Consider the following 17500-nt stretch of genomic DNA (forward strand, 5'->3'; position numbering starts at 1 on the left):
TCGCCTTTTTCATTTTTATGGTACTGCCATTGATCTTGATGATCGGTGGTCTCTCCGCGTCCAGCTTGCCTTTGACGAGAAGCATTTCCGTCTTCTCCGCCGACAACGAAAGTTTCTTCCTGGCACACCAGGTAGAAACACGCGTGACTACATTCTGTCCTTTATCTTGCAGTTCATTCCTCGCGTTTCCTGCGACCAGGATCACTACGTCGTCCGCATACGCGACCGGTTCACACTCTGTCGCGTATGTCCTGAGTTCAGCCAGCAGGTCGTCGAAAATTAGGTTCCAAAAGCTTGGACCTAGTACTGACCCCTGCGGGCACCCCTTTGTAACGGGCTTGCTGACAGTGTCGTTTTTCCCAGCGATTCGCACGGCTCTGTCCGTAAAGTAGCTCCTCGTCAATCGATACAGATTGTCGGGGCAGCCTCTTCTCCTCAGCTCGTGCAGTACGTTGGGCCACCACACGTTGTCGAATGCCCCAGATATGTCGAGTGCGATTGCGAGAACATACTTTTCCTCGCTCATTCGCTCAACTATCTCGCGGAACTTAACGATTGCGTCTACCGTGGATCTTCCTGGACGAAAGCCGTACTGCCTGTCTGAAGTTAAGGCGTGCTCACGGAATATAGTTTCCATTCTGTTGGCCATCAGCCTTTCCAGTAATTTACCCACCATAGATAGTAGGCAAATCGGCCTGTAAGACTTCGGGCTACTTTTATCCCGTTCTGGTCCCTTCGGGATGGCGATGACGTTCCCCAGTTTCCAGATTTTCGGGAAGATTCCCCAGGCGAGGCACCCATTCATGAGCTTGAGGAGTTCCTGGTGGATTCCACCCCAAGCGCGTTGAATTACTTCGGCCTCGATTAGATCGGGTCCAGGACATTTCCCCTTCGTTAGTCGCTTTACGGCGCCGCTAAGTTCCTCGAAGCGAAACTCTGGGGCGTCCTCGACATTCGGGGGGGTTGTGCTTTCGTATCTGATCGCTGTCTGCTCCGGCGTGTCTGTTCCTTCCTCATCGTCTGGTAGTAGTGCGGACAGCATCGCCGTCGCGGTCGTTCGCCAGTTAGAGGTTTCCCCTTGTGGCGTCCGCAGAGTCGACACTGTTTCTTCTCGTCTTAATTTGCCCGTAGCCGTGCGGTAGGCAATACCCCAAGGCTCTTTATTGCCCTCCCTCGTAACAAAGTCTTGCCAATTTTGTATCTTGGCCTTCGTGATTGCTTTCACGTACCTTCTTCTTATTTCCCTGTACCGCAGCTTCTCCTGTTCCCTCGTTGCGGGGTCCCTAGCCCCCTGGTATTTCCTCCTTGCCCGGTAGACTTCCCTTTTCGCCCGTGTAAGCTCAGGCGTCCACCACGGCACCGACCTGTGGTACCATTTCTTCCTTGGCATGGCAGCATCGCAGGCTCTTATGAGGACTTCCTGCATCTGCTCGGCCATTCGCTCAACCTCGTCCGCCTGCCGGAGGGTTGTCTCTCGGAGTGTCTCCTTCTCTTCTATGACCACTCTTTGAAAAACCTCCCAGTTGGAGTAGATAGGGACAGAGGGAATCTCGTTAATCCATTCATGCGCGTCACTAATTAGATGACGAGGCATTTGGCTACCTTAAGAGAGTCATAGTTACTCCCGCCGTTTACCCGCGCTTTTTTGAATTTCTTCACGTTGACATTCAGAGCACTGGGCAGAAATCACATTGCGTCAACACCCTTGGGGGCCATCGCAATGCTTTGTTTTAATTAGACAGTCGGATTCCCCTAGTCCGTGCCAGTTCTGAGCTGAGCGTTGAATGGCGGCCGAAGAGAACGACCGCGACGGTAAAACCGCCGCGGAAGCCTCGCAGCAAGGAAGATCCGCGGGAGGCCAAGGCACGGGACCGAGCTCGGATCCGGGGTGCGCGACCATATCACCCCCGAGAGAGAGATACGCCGCGTCCCGTTCAGCTCGCCCAGGCCCGGCACGTCAGCCAAACCCGCTTCCCGACCAAGCCCGACACGCCCCGCTCCTCAGAGCCAATCCTTATTCCGAAGTTACGGATCCAATTTGCCGACTTCCCTTACCTACATTAATCTATCGACTAGAGGCTCTTTACCTTGGAGACCTGCTGCGGATATGGGTACGAACCGGCGCGACACCTCCACGTGGCCCTCTCCTGGATTTTCAAGGTCCGAGGGGAAGATCCGGACACCGCCGCAACTGCGGTGCTCTTCGCGTTCCAAACCCTATCTCCCTGCTAGAGGTTTCCAGGGAACTCGAACGCTTATACAGAAAAGAAAACTCTTCCCGGATCTCCCGACGGCGTCTCCAGGTCATTTTGGGTTACCCCGACGAACACTCTTACGAGGGCCCGAATGGTATGCGGTTCCGCTGCCGGGTTCCGGAATAGGAACCGGATTCCCTTTCGCCCAATGGGTGTGTTTCTTTCGCTCAATTTGTTTGTTTGTTGCAATATATATATTTGTATGATTCATAGGACACCTCATCTGCATAGGATTTCTCTTAGGGCTTAGGATCGACTGACTCGTGTGCAACGGCTGTTCACACGAAACCCTTCTCCACGTCAGTCCTCCAGGGCCTCGCTGGAGTATTTGCTACTACCACCAAGATCTGCACCGACGGCGGCTCCAGGCAGGCTCACGCCCAGACCCTTCTGCGCACACCGCCGCGACCCTCCTACTCGTCAGAGCTTCATGAAGGACGGTCCCGATACGTATACGAGATACGCACGAGACTCTCGTGCCTTCCCACTTGCCACTGACGGCGGAGTATAGGCGCGACGCTTCAGCGCCATCCATTTTCAGGGCTAGTTGCTTCGGCAGGTGAGTTGTTACACACTCCTTAGCGGATTCCGACTTCCATGGCCACCGTCCTGCTGTCTTAAGCAACCAACGCCTTTCATGGTATCCCATAAGCGTCGACTTAGGCGCCTTAACTCCACGTTTGGTTCATCCCACAGCGCCAGTTCTGCTTACCAAAATTGGCCCACTTGGCACTCTGATCCAAAATCTCGTGGCTTCATGATCCAAGCAAGCCAGAGATCTCACCCATTTAAAGTTTGAGAATAGGTTGAGGTCGTTTCGGCCCCAAGGCCTCTAATCATTCGCTTTACCAGATGAGACTCGCACGCGTTCGATGAGAACGGTCGAGTGCCAGCTATCCTGAGGGAAACTTCGGAGGGAACCAGCTACTAGATGGTTCGATTAGTCTTTCGCCCCTATACCCAGTTCCGACGATCGATTTGCACGTCAGAATCGCTACGGACCTCCATCAGGGTTTCCCCTGACTTCGTCCTGACCAGGCATAGTTCACCATCTTTCGGGTCCCAACGTGTACGCTCTAGGTGCGCCTCTCCTCGCGATGAGAACGAGACGCCCCGGGAGTGCGAGGCCGCATAGTTGCGCGGCCCATCCTCCCTCCATCGACGCGCGAACGCCGATTTTCACTTTCATTTCGCCTTTAGGTTTCAAAGTCCCAATGACTCGCGCACATGTTAGACTCCTTGGTCCGTGTTTCAAGACGGGTCCTGAGAGTACCCAAAGCAATAGCGTCGCCGACCGGTAATTCGAGACTCGGCCAGTCCAAGATATCCGCACTGCTAACAGCTGCCAATACCCGAGCACGGAACGTAAGCCCGAGACTGCGGAGTAAGGGCGAAGCTTGCGGCGGTCCAGACGCACACACATTCGAGAATGGATTGGTTGCGGCCCGATACCGTGCGTGTACCGTCGTGCAGTCGGCCGGGCGACCGAGGGTCTGCCGCGTGCGCCGAAGCGACGCGACAGGCGCCCACTCGGGCCGTAGACCGACGCACAACGGGTCGCGACGTTCTACTAGGGGAGAAGTGCACGACTACGACGCCGGCGCGTTCGACACCGAAGGTGGCGTGCCCTCGCTAATGGAACCACGAAGGCCCACCCGGAGCATCGCTCACCAACGGGAACCGGCCCCGTCGACGATGAATCTCCCCATTCGATCTTTTGGGTTTCTCAGGTTTACCCCTGAACGGTTTCACGTACTCTTGAACTCTCTCTTCAAAGTTCTTTTCAACTTTCCCTCACGGTACTTGTTCGCTATCGGTCTCGTGGTTGTATTTAGCCTTAGATGGAGTTTACCACCAACTTAGGGCTGCACTCTCAAGCAACCCGACTCTAAGGAGAGATCCTCCCGAAACGCGTTCCGGTCGCTACGGGCCTGGCACCCTCTGTGGGTACATGGCCCCATTCAAGATGGACTTGGACGCGGTTCGACGTCACGGGATAAACGGATCCTCCCGAACACTACATTTCCCAGCGGCGGAACCGCGGGATTCAGTGCTGGGCTAATTCCTGTTCGCTCGCCGCTACTAAGGAAATCCTTGTTAGTTTCTTTTCCTCCGCTTAGTAATATGCTTAAATTCAGCGGGTGATCTCGCCTACTCTGAGGTCGCTTCAACGTCACGACGCGAAACGAAAATTCTCGTTCGTGTCGTGTTTATGCGCGTAAACTTACAGAGAAGCTTCGAGGAAAATTATACGGTTCGAGAGAAGGTGGTATTTTTCTTTTATCTCTCTATTATGCTGCGAAAATCGCCTCAAAGAGAAAAAAAAATAAAAAAATCGAATAGAAGGAGAACACTCTTTTCCTCTATTCGATAGAGAACACGTTTTATGCATCTCGCCAAAGTGTCCAACTTCGTTCGTCGATAATATCACGCTAAGACTCACGCCAGACATCCGGTAACAACCGTCGGTTTTTAACGCCCGTCCTCTGTTTCCGCCTCTCCTACAGCCGTTTCTCTACTACTCTCGACGATTCCAGCGGTTCCTTGTTTTCTCTCTCGACGAAAACGCATGGGAACGCACGCAAGTGGAAAAGCGAGCGAGACGTACTGCGGTGTGCGTGTGTTCGGGGACTGGACGACCGGCGCGATGTTAGGATGCGCGGTCCAGCGATAGACGACGAAGAGACATGGGATGACCAACGCTCTCTCTTTTCTCGGAGCGCCGAATTGCCATAAAAAAAAAAAATCACACGCGCGCACGACATAGTCGTACGCGCGTGTATACCTCGTCTTCTCCGATTAAATCAAAGTTTTTCTCGAGCCTCGCCAAAGGGGATCTCGTCTTTTCTTCCTCTTCTACGATCTCTCCGACGACCATCGTACAACTTTCTAACGGACTCTCGTGCGCATCTTAATCGAGTACAGAAACGCTGCGCAAACACCTCGGAACTTGTAGTACCGCACACCTTAGGCCGATCTTAGACGCACGCTAGTTCGCACACGCTTTTCTCGTATTATGAGATCTCCGACGAACGTGGCTTTGGGCCAGGCGCGCGCGGGCAGAGAGATACACGACGACGGGGAAAATTCGTCCCGATACGAGTAACGTGTACTCTCCGATCTCCGCGCAACGCCGGGGATCATGTCTCCCTAAGTCATCAGCGTTCGAAGAAATCGCGTGTGCGTTCCCGGATCTACGGCTTTCTCTATCGGTGCGGTAAAAAGCACGGAGGATGTAATACGCAACGACGACCCATCGATGCGACGGTCCTCGTTGTAGTCGATCGCTCTCGCGAAGAGACGGAGTGGGCATATTATTATTCGATCCCTGGGGCTGTACGAGTAAAACGTCTTAAGACGAAGACGGTAGAGACTTTTATGACAAAGTTTCGCACGCCACCGAGTTTTTGGTTCTCTCTTCTCTCCTCTCTCGACCGAGTTCCCATATATGCTTTCTCTCTCAGTCTCGCCAAAATATATAATATTCGTTTAAGACGACGTCGGGGGCGCGGACTTCGTGCGTCGAACACCGGCAAACGTAGCATATATCGCCTGATATGAAAAAAAAATCGGTCACGAGGAGAACTACGAGTATATTCGATAACCTATACACGAAGCGGTGCATAAGCGGGCGGTCGTCCGAAAGGACGACTCACGACGCCGCGTGCACTCACGCAAGTCCGTGACGGTTCTCTCCGCTCTTATTCGTATCCCATTCTTCTTCCTCTCGTCGTCCGACTCTGAAACGTTCTCTTATTATATTTTTAAGAAGAACGACGGCGGGTTGTTGTCGAGGCAAGAAGGGACAGAGAGAGACAGAGGTAGTGTTTCGTAGTCTCTCGTGAACACGATAGATTTATATATCGAGCATGCGTACGAGTTGCACGGTCTCGGCACGACCGCGACGAACGCCGACGAGCGTCCAACAATCGCTCGTACGTCGCGTACGTCCTCTCGTCCGCTCTTATTCGTATCCTTCTTCGTGCGCTTTCCCCTTTCTCCGACTCTGAAACGTTCTCTTTTATTTTAAGAAGAACGACGGCGGGTGGTTAAGGCAAGAAGGGACAGAGAGAGACAGATAGAGAATTGTATCCAGGAATTGTATCCGTGGACCGCAATGTGCGTTCGAAATGTCGATGTTCATGTGTCCTGCAGTTCACACGTTGACGCGCAATTAGCTGCGTTCTTCATCGACCCACGAGCCAAGTGATCCACCGTTCAGGGTAATCTTTTATATATTTACAACATTTTTATACTCTTTGTACTCTTAATTCTCGGTTCGAGCGAAGCCGAGTTCCGACACGTTCGACCAACGGGAATCGGACGCGCAGAAGTCGCCATAGGATTGACGACACGAAAATGTTCGAAAAAAAAACCGACGAACGCGCGAAGATTCGCGCGTCCGTCGGCCGGGCGTAAAGTACATTATGATATATAACAACCATCGAGATCGAAGCTCCGTTCGTCAGGAAACGACGGGGATATACACACCCGATTCTGAATCCTCTGTACAGCACACGATCTCGCGAACGAGTAAGCACGGTGGCTAGCCCATGTTATGTATGTAATGCGTAATTCCACTCCCTCGTCAAATTTATTCAAGAAACAGCGCGCGTGCATCTCCATCGTTCGGGCGATGTAAAGATTCGATGGGATTCGCGCGGCCGTCCGCCTCGAGCGGTCTTTCTTCCCAATATCCAGAAGCAGAGTTTGAAAAACTCTAGCGACGGTACGGGTGTCCGACTCACGACATCGAGGCTTCGAAGCCGGCGATCCCCTCCGAACGGATGGCGACCACGCGACGACTGAAAGCGTGAAAAATCGACGAAAGAGAGAACACATCTCCGTTCAGGTGGGTGTTTGTAAAACAAAAATTCGATGGGACTCGCAGCCATAGCCATCGTCCTCGCGCGGTCTTTCGTCCCAACATCCAGAAGCAGAGTTTGAAAAAACTCTAGCGACGGCACGGGTGTCCGACTCACGACAACGAGGATAGAGACACGGCCGGTCCCCTCCGAACGGGATATATGCGACGATAGACGACAAACTAGATGTAAAGCTTTAGTCTCGTTCAGGTAGCGTACAAAATAAAAATTCGATGGGACTCGCAGCCATCGTCCTCGCGCGGTCTTTCGTCCCAATATCCAGAAGCAGAGTTTGAAAAAACTCTAGCGACGGCACGGGTGTCCGACTCACGACAACGAGGATAGAGACACGGCCGGTCCCCTCTGAACGAACTTCGGCTAGACTAGTTACGAATCGTCATCGTCGCATAGCGGGCCAAACATCCACGCAATGCGTCTTCGTTCTAGGTTACCCGATCCACGAGTATATGTTACAAGTGGTTTCGTTATTTCGAACAAAACGACATACGAAGAGCACACGCCCTATGGGTAGGAAGCACGTTTCGAGAACGCGCGAGAGTTTTGAAGAAAGAGACGAGAGGAAGTCGACGCAGAAGGTATCCATGGATCTTCGAAGAGAATCTTCGAAGACTATATCGGTATCCTTTCGCTCTGCGCGACTCGCTACACGTTCTTTCGCTCTCGTCGACTCGTTGAGCTTCGTTCGATCCCAAAGAGGAGTCTTCGATATGTCCCGTTGCTAGGAGGAGAGCAAACGCAACACAGACTACGAAACATAGAAGAGAATAGGCGAAGAGCACGATCTCTCCGACACGAGGCACTTTAGAGATTTTCTTATTTCGTACAGCGGTTTCCACGATGCAAATACGAAATACGAGATCGTGACGGCGGGTCTTTCTGTGTACGGCCTCGCGCAGGCGCCACGACTGCATTTCTCTTTGCACGTAAGTGGTTTCCGTCGTAATTTTTTAGTTTGATATATTTGTGTTACAAGGCTGGCGTTCCCTTTTATAGTTATTAGAATTTCATATATATTATTCGGAGACGGCGGGTCTTTCTGTGTACGACCTCACGCAGGCGCCTCGAATTCTTATATATATATATATTATATCTCTTCATCCCGATGATCGAGAGAGAGTGCCACCTTCTCTTCGTATAATTCCGTAGCTGGAGGGTCGTCTCCTCCTTACGGTTGTTTCATATTTTTGCCAACGGAGGTTGCCAAGCTCCGTGGCGATCTTTGCGTTTGTTAAAGTACATAGCTTGTTGATACGTCGTATATACTTTGATTCGTCGGTATAGGAGGAGTACGGCTCCTTACCGACGTATATATATATATATATGTTTTTCATGTTCAAGTCAAATTCTTTTGGTTTTTTATATCGTTAATGATCCTTCCGCAGGTTCACCTACGGAAACCTTGTTACGACTTTTACTTCCTCTAAATGATCAAGTTTGGTCATCTTCCCGGTAACATCGGCAATGCTTATCACATTGGCCGCGCACCAGTCCGAAGACCTCACTAAATCATTCAATCGGTAGTAGCGACGGGCGGTGTGTACAAAGGGCAGGGACGTAATCAACGCGAGCTTATGACTCGCGCTTACTGGGAATTCCTCGTTCATGGGGAATAATTGCAAGCCCCAATCCCTAGCACGAAGGAGGTTCAGCGGGTTACCCGGGCCTTTCGGCCAGGGAAAACACGCTGATTCCTTCAGTGTAGCGCGCGTGCGGCCCAGAACATCTAAGGGCATCACAGACCTGTTATTGCTCAATCTCGTGCGGCTAGAAGCCGCCTGTTCCTCTAAGAAGATTTGTTTGTACGTTGGTAGTAAAAACCCACCGACCGAAGCCGGGGGCCTTCGAGATACCATAAGTTACGTCTATTTAGCAGGCTAGAGTCTCGTTCGTTATCGGAATTAACCAGACAAATCGCTCCACCAACTAAGAACGGCCATGCACCACCACCCACCGAATCAAGAAAGAGCTATCAATCTGTCAATCCTTCCGGTGTCCGGGCCTGGTGAGGTTTCCCGTGTTGAGTCAAATTAAGCCGCAGGCTCCACTCCTGGTGGTGCCCTTCCGTCAATTCCTTTAAGTTTCAGCTTTGCAACCATACTTCCCCCGGAACCCAAAAGCTTTGGTTTCCCGGAAGCTGCCCGCCGAGTCATCGGAGGAACTTCGGCGGATCGCTGGCTGGCATCGTTTATGGTTAGAACTAGGGCGGTATCTGATCGCCTTCGAACCTCTAACTTTCGTTCTTGATTAATGAAAACATTTTTGGCAAATGCTTTCGCTTCTGTCCGTCTTGCGACGATCCAAGAATTTCACCTCTAACGTCGCAATACGAATGCCCCCATCTGTCCCTATTAATCATTACCTCGGGGCTCCGAAAACCAACAAAATAGAACCGAGGTCCTATTCCATTATTCCATGCACACAGTATTCAGGCGAAGGTAGCCTGCTTTAAGCACTCTAATTTGTTCAAAGTAAACGTATCGGCCCACCTCGACACTCAGTGAAGAGCACCGCGATGGGATATTAGTTGGACCGCCCGCGAGGAGCTAAGCCCACCGATAGGACGTACCACATAATGCCAGTTAAACACCGCGAGCGGTGAACCGACACTGTGACACACAGATTCAACTACGAGCTTTTTAACCGCAACAACTTTAATATACGCTATTGGAGCTGGAATTACCGCGGCTGCTGGCACCAGACTTGCCCTCCAATTGGTCCTCGTTAAAGGATTTAAAGTGTACTCATTCCGATTACGGGGCCTCGGATGAGTCCCGTATCGTTATTTTTCGTCACTACCTCCCCGTGCCGGGAGTGGGTAATTTGCGCGCCTGCTGCCTTCCTTGGATGTGGTAGCTGTTTCTCAGGCTCCCTCTCCGGAATCGAACCCTGATTCCCCGTTACCCGTTACAACCATGGTAGGCGCAGAACCTACCATCGACAGTTGATAAGGCAGACATTTGAAAGATGCGTCGCCGGTGCTAGATGACCATGCGATCAGCACAAAGTTATTCAGAGTCACCAAAACAAACGATGGACGGACAGACGAGCCATCCGCCACCGATTGGTTTTGATCTAATAAAAGCATTCCTACCATCTCTGGTCGGAATCTGTTTGCATGTATTAGCTCTAGAATTACCACAGTTATCCAAGTAAATGTAGGTATGATCTAAGAAACCATAACTGATTTAATGAGCCATTCGCGGTTTCACCTTAATGCGGCATGTACTGAGACATGCATGGCTTAATCTTTGAGACAAGCATATGACTACTGGCAGGATCAACCAGGGATCTTGTATTCGATATTTCGTTTAAGTTCTCTTCGTGTCGTAGGTGGGACGTAACACCGTACGACGAGACTTTTCATTTTTAGATATATATATATAATATACATCTATCTCCTCCTCCTTCTCTCAGCGACGTTCAAGATACACCCATAGTTCAGTAAGATCTTCGAACGCCACTCTCTCTCATCATATAGCATATGATGATACAAAAAGAGTCGTAACTTCACGAGAACACTCCTGAGATCTTTTAAATTATCTCTCTTATAACATATCTTAGCGGTAAAGCACGTATACACCTTTCACGCTGAACGAACAAGCGCGTATATCACAGTGCGTCGCGCTGGACATACCGTAAGAATATTCTCTCTCCTCTCCTCCACATACATTTATTATAAGAGAGTCTAATCTTCGAACATCACTCTCCGTAGAAGACATACTACGCAAAGATAGTAAGCTCTACAGCGGCCAATTTTAAAGACAGCATTTTATTTATAAGTATAAAAAAAGTAGCTGACGGATTTTCCCATATATGTTTGGTTGAATCGATGCTCTGTTAGTACAAGCACGCACGAAACCAACTTTCGTTGGAATACGTGCACACAGGTCACCAGCTTCCCGACTAAGGGGAACCTTGCCACGATATTTGGTCATTACGTCCAGGACAGCGACCCGCGGCGCAGCAGTGTAGAGAAAAAACCAGTACGAGAACGGAGGAACAGTCGAGAAATAGCGTAAAATACACTAAGACTCGAGGAGCGGTGACTGAATTCTCAACCGAGGCCGTAGAATAGCCACGCGCTCAACGCTGTTCCGACCGAACCGTCCGGCTCGACGTCTCTCTTATAGATACGAAAGCGCCGGCCGGCAGGCCGGCGCCGGCCGGGCTAGCGGCCGCGCGCTTATGGTGCAAAACCTCCGTAGCAACGTACCGTTCGGAAGGGACGCTGGAACTTAGTCGCGCGAACGCTCGATCACTACTATACAAAGGCAATATCCAACCATCGAAATATTTTACCAGACACTTAATTAACATAATAGAAATACATTTTTACCAAAAAATTAATTTTTTTTTTCACCGAAAAATCGCATCAGTAAACATACTCTTTTATCGATTTCGGACAAAAAACAAGTTTATAATCAATTACAACACGTTAAAATAAGTAGAAATATCCAAAAAAATATATACCTTGTAACGTTAATTAACGAAAAAATTAGAAAAATATCCCAGTCGTGTCGGTTCGACGAACGCTAATTTTTTAAAAAATTCTATAAAAATGTTTAATCCTCGTGTATTTAATTGAGATAAAACGATTTCTATAAAAAAATTTATACCTTATAACGCTTTTTAACGAATTAACTCGAAAAAATGTTCTCGCCTCGGAATTTTTCTAAGTCCCAACGTACCGGCTCGGAATTTTTCTATGTTCCAACGACCGGTCGCATCGGTCCAAACTTTTTTTCTACCTTCTCCCGATTCTAAAAACGCTTAATCCCGACGTATTTCATCGAGTTAGGACGATTTATGCAAAAATATTCCTACCTTATAACGCTTTTTACCGAGTTAACTCGAAAAAACGGTTCGGTCCGAAAATTTTCAAAGTTCCAACGACCGGACGCATAGGTCCGTTTCTAAAAAACATTTTCACGACGAAATAAACCATTAATCCCGATGTATTTCGTCGAGTTGGAACGATTTATGCAATAATATTCGTACCTTATAACGCTTTTAACGGAGTTAACTCGAAAAAATGTTCTCGCCTCGGAATTTTTCTAAGTCCCAACGTACCGGCTCGGAATTTTTCTATGTTCCAACGACCGGTCGCATCGGTCCAAACTTTTTTTCTACCTTCTCCCGATTCTAAAAACGCTTAATCCCGACGTATTTCATCGAGTTAGGACGATTTATGCAAAAATATTCCTACCTTATAACGCTTTTTACCGAGTTAACTCGAAAAAACGGTTCGGTCCGAAAATTTTCAAAGTTCCAACGACCGGACGCATAGGTCCGTTTCTAAAAAACATTTTCACGACGAAATAAACCATTAATCCCGATGTATTTCGTCGAGTTGGAACGATTTATGCAATAATATTCGTACCTTATAACGCTTTTAACGGAGTTAACTCGAAAAAATGTTCTCGCCTCGGAATTTTTCTAAGTCCCAACGTACCGGCTCGGAATTTTTCTATGTTCCAACGACCGGTCGCATCGGTCCAAACTTTTTTTCTACCTTCTCCCGATTCTAAAAACGCTTAATCCCGACGTATTTCATCGAGTTAGGACGATTTATGCAAAAATATTCCTACCTTATAACGCTTTTTACCGAGTTAACTCGAAAAAACGGTTCGGTCCGAAAATTTTCAAAGTTCCAACGACCGGACGCATAGGTCCGTTTCTAAAAAACATTTTCACGACGAAATAAACCATTAATCCCGATGTATTTCGTCGAGTTGGAACGATTTATGCAATAATATTCGTACCTTATAACGCTTTTAACGGAGTTAACTCGAAAAAATGTTCTCGCCTCGGAATTTTTCTAAGTCCCAACGTACCGGCTCGGAATTTTTCTATGTTCCAACGACCGGTCGCATCGGTCCAAACTTTTTTTCTACCTTCTCCCGATTCTAAAAACGCTTAATCCCGACGTATTTCATCGAGTTAGGACGATTTATGCAAAAATATTCCTACCTTATAACGCTTTTTACCGAGTTAACTCGAAAAAACGGTTCGGTCCGAAAATTTTCAAAGTTCCAACGACCGGACGCATAGGTCCGTTTCTAAAAAACATTTTCACGACGAAATAAACCATTAATCCCGATGTATTTCGTCGAGTTGGAACGATTTATGCAATAATATTCGTACCTTATAACGCTTTTAACGGAGTTAACTCGAAAAAATGTTCTCGCCTCGGAATTTTTCTAAGTCCCAACGTACCGGCTCGGAATTTTTCTATGTTCCAACGACCGGTCGCATCGGTCCAAACTTTTTTTCTACCTTCTCCCGATTCTAAAAACGCTTAATCCCGACGTATTTCATCGAGTTAGGACGATTTATGCAAAAATATTCCTACCTTATAACGCTTTTTACCGAGTTAACTCGAAAAAACGGTTCGGTCCGAAAATTTTCAAAGTTCCAACGACCGGACGCATAGGTCCGTTTCTAAAAAACATTTTCACGACGAAATAAACCATTAATCCCGATGTATTTCGTCGAGTTGGAACGATTTATGCAATAATATTCGTACCTTATAACGCTTTTAACGGAGTTAACTCGAAAAAATGTTCTCGCCTCGGAATTTTTCTAAGTCCCAACGTACCGGCTCGGAATTTTTCTATGTTCCAACGACCGGTCGCATCGGTCCAAACTTTTTTTCTACCTTCTCCCGATTCTAAAAACGCTTAATCCCGACGTATTTCATCGAGTTAGGACGATTTATGCAAAAATATTCCTACCTTATAACGCTTTTTACCGAGTTAACTCGAAAAAACGGTTCGGTCCGAAAATTTTCAAAGTTCCAACGACCGGACGCATAGGTCCGTTTCTAAAAAACATTTTCACGACGAAATAAACCATTAATCCCGATGTATTTCGTCGAGTTGGAACGATTTATGCAATAATATTCGTACCTTATAACGCTTTTAACGGAGTTAACTCGAAAAAATGTTCTCGCCTCGGAATTTTTCTAAGTCCCAACGTACCGGCTCGGAATTTTTCTATGTTCCAACGACCGGTCGCATCGGTCCAAACTTTTTTTCTACCTTCTCCCGATTCTAAAAACGCTTAATCCCGACGTATTTCATCGAGTTAGGACGATTTATGCAAAAATATTCCTACCTTATAACGCTTTTTACCGAGTTAACTCGAAAAAACGGTTCGGTCCGAAAATTTTCAAAGTTCCAACGACCGGACGCATAGGTCCGTTTCTAAAAAACATTTTCACGACGAAATAAACCATTAATCCCGATGTATTTCGTCGAGTTGGAACGATTTATGCAATAATATTCGTACCTTATAACGCTTTTAACGGAGTTAACTCGAAAAAATGTTCTCGCCTCGGAATTTTTCTAAGTCCCAACGTACCGGCTCGGAATTTTTCTATGTTCCAACGACCGGTCGCATCGGTCCAAACTTTTTTTCTACCTTCTCCCGATTCTAAAAACGCTTAATCCCGACGTATTTCATCGAGTTAGGACGATTTATGCAAAAATATTCCTACCTTATAACGCTTTTTACCGAGTTAACTCGAAAAAACGGTTCGGTCCGAAAATTTTCAAAGTTCCAACGACCGGACGCATAGGTCCGTTTCTAAAAAACATTTTCACGACGAAATAAACCATTAATCCCGATGTATTTCGTCGAGTTGGAACGATTTATGCAATAATATTCGTACCTTATAACGCTTTTAACGGAGTTAACTCGAAAAAATGTTCTCGCCTCGGAATTTTTCTAAGTCCCAACGTACCGGCTCGGAATTTTTCTATGTTCCAACGACCGGTCGCATCGGTCCAAACTTTTTTTCTACCTTCTCCCGATTCTAAAAACGCTTAATCCCGACGTATTTCATCGAGTTAGGACGATTTATGCAAAAATATTCCTACCTTATAACGCTTTTTACCGAGTTAACTCGAAAAAACGGTTCGGTCCGAAAATTTTCAAAGTTCCAACGACCGGACGCATAGGTCCGTTTCTAAAAAACATTTTCACGACGAAATAAACCATTAATCCCGATGTATTTCGTCGAGTTGGAACGATTTATGCAATAATATTCGTACCTTATAACGCTTTTAACGGAGTTAACTCGAAAAAATGTTCTCGCCTCGGAATTTTTCTAAGTCCCAACGTACCGGCTCGGAATTTTTCTATGTTCCAACGACCGGTCGCATCGGTCCAAACTTTTTTTCTACCTTCTCCCGATTCTAAAAACGCTTAATCCCGACGTATTTCATCGAGTTAGGACGATTTATGCAAAAATATTCCTACCTTATAACGCTTTTTACCGAGTTAACTCGAAAAAACGGTTCGGTCCGAAAATTTTCAAAGTTCCAACGACCGGACGCATAGGTCCGTTTCTAAAAAACATTTTCACGACGAAATAAACCATTAATCCCGATGTATTTCGTCGAGTTGGAACGATTTATGCAATAATATTCGTACCTTATAACGCTTTTAACGGAGTTAACTCGAAAAAATGTTCTCGCCTTGGAATTTTTCTAAGTCCCAACGTACCGGCTCGGAATTTTTCTATGTTCCAACGACCGGTCGCATCGGTCCAAACTTTTTTTCTACCTTCTCCCGATTCTAAAAACGCTTAATCCCGACGTATTTCATCGAGTTAGGACGATTTATGCAAAAATATTCCTACCTTATAACGCTTTTAAGCGAGTTATTTCGATCGGAACTTTCGGCCTCTTCGCACCGGTGCGAAAAAATTCTAAGTTCCAACCGCCCGGTCATGTTGGTCCGGCGGAAAAAATTTTTCAAAAAAATAAAGCGAAATCGTTACTTTCGACTAGATTACGTCGATACGTGACGATTCCACGCAAAATTTCGATACCTTATAACGCTTTTAAGCGAGTTATTTCGATCGGAACTTTCGGCCTCTTCGCACCGGTGCGAAAAAATTCTAAGTTCCAACCTCCCGGTCATGTTGGTCCGGTGGAAAAAATTTTTCAAAAAAATAAAGCGAAATCGTTACGTTCGACTAGATTACGTCGATACGTGACGATTCCACCAAAAATTTCGATACCTTATAACGCTTTTAAGCGAGTTATTTCGATCGGAACTTTCGGCCTCTTCGCACCGGTGCGAAAAAATTCTAAGTTCCAACCGCCCGGTCATGTTGGTCCGGCGGAAAAAATTTTTCAAAAAAATAAAGCGAAATCGTTACTTTCGACTAGATTACGTCGATACGTGACGATTCCACGCAAAATTTCGATACCTTATAACGCTTTTAAGCGAGTTATTTCGATCGGAACTTTCGGCCTCTTCGCACCGGTGCGAAAAAATTCTAAGTTCCAACCTCCCGGTCATGTTGGTCCGGTGGAAAAAATTTTTCAAAAAAATAAAGCGAAATCGTTACGTTCGACTAGATTACGTCGATACGTGACGATTCCACGCAAAATTTCGATACCTTATAACGCTTTTAAGCGAGTTATTTCGATCGGAACTTTCGGCCTCTTCGCACCGGTGCGAAAAAATTCTAAGTTCCAACCGCCCGGTCATGTTGGTCCGGCGGAAAAAATTTTTCAAAAAAATAAAGCGAAATCGTTACTTTCGACTAGATTACGTCGATACGTGACGATTCCACCAAAAATTTCGATACCTTATAACGCTTTTAAGCGAGTTATTTCGATCGGAACTTTCGGCCTCTTCGCACCGGTGCGAAAAAATTCTAAGTTCCAACCTCCCGGTCATGTTGGTCCGGTGGAAAAAATTTTTCAAAAAAATAAAGCGAAATCGTTACGTTCGACTAGATTACGTCGATACGTGACGATTCCACCAAAAATTTCGATACCTTATAACGCTTTTAAGCGAGTTATTTCGATCGGAACTTTCGGCCTCTTCGCACCGGTGCGAAAAAATTCTAAGTTCCAACCGCCCGGTCATGTTGGTCCGGCGGAAAAAATTTTTCAAAAAAATAAAGCGAAATCGTTACTTTCGACTAGATTACGTCGATACGTGACGATTCCACGCAAAATTTCGATACCTTATAACGCTTTTAAGCGAGTTATTTCGATCGGAACTTTCGGCCTCTTCGCACCGGTGCGAAAAAATTCTAAGTTCCAACCTCCCGGTCATGTTGGTCCGGTGGAAAAAATTTTTCAAAAAAATAAAGCGAAATCGTTACGTTCGACTAGATTACGTCGATACGTGACGATTCCACGCAAAATTTCGATACCTTATAACGCTTTTAAGCGAGTTATTTCGATCGGAACTTTCGGCCTCTTCGCACCGGTGCGAAAAAATTCTAAGTTCCAACCTCCCGGTCATGTTGGTCCGGTGGAAAAAATTTTTCAAAAAAATAAAGCGAAATCGTTACGTTCGACTAGATTACGTCGATACGTGACGATTCCACGC

The 17500-nt window shown here is 47.0% G+C and overlaps 2 non-coding genes and 1 pseudogene across 2 annotated transcripts; all 3 read right to left on the bottom strand.

Annotated features, from left to right (window-relative positions):
- LOC138189279 (uncharacterized) overlaps positions 1-4420 on the bottom strand; it is a 7900-nt pseudogene extending 3480 nt beyond the window's left edge.
- Positions 4421-6327: 1907 nt separating this feature from the next.
- Positions 6328-6481, bottom strand: LOC138189303 (5.8S ribosomal RNA). The gene has a single exon (XR_011175997.1). It is a non-coding gene; the product is annotated as a 5.8S ribosomal RNA (ribosomal RNA).
- A 2025-nt stretch (positions 6482-8506) lies between these two features.
- On the bottom strand, positions 8507-10429 carry LOC138189329 (small subunit ribosomal RNA). The gene has a single exon (XR_011176023.1). It is a non-coding gene; the product is annotated as a small subunit ribosomal RNA (ribosomal RNA).
- Between the last annotated feature and the right edge of the window lie 7071 nt (positions 10430-17500).

The sequence above is a fragment of the Bombus flavifrons genome, unplaced genomic scaffold (assembly GCF_040668555.2).
Source record: "Bombus flavifrons isolate JBK064 unplaced genomic scaffold, iyBomFlav1_principal scaffold0024, whole genome shotgun sequence".
Lineage (NCBI taxonomy): Eukaryota > Metazoa > Arthropoda > Insecta > Hymenoptera > Apidae > Bombus > Bombus flavifrons.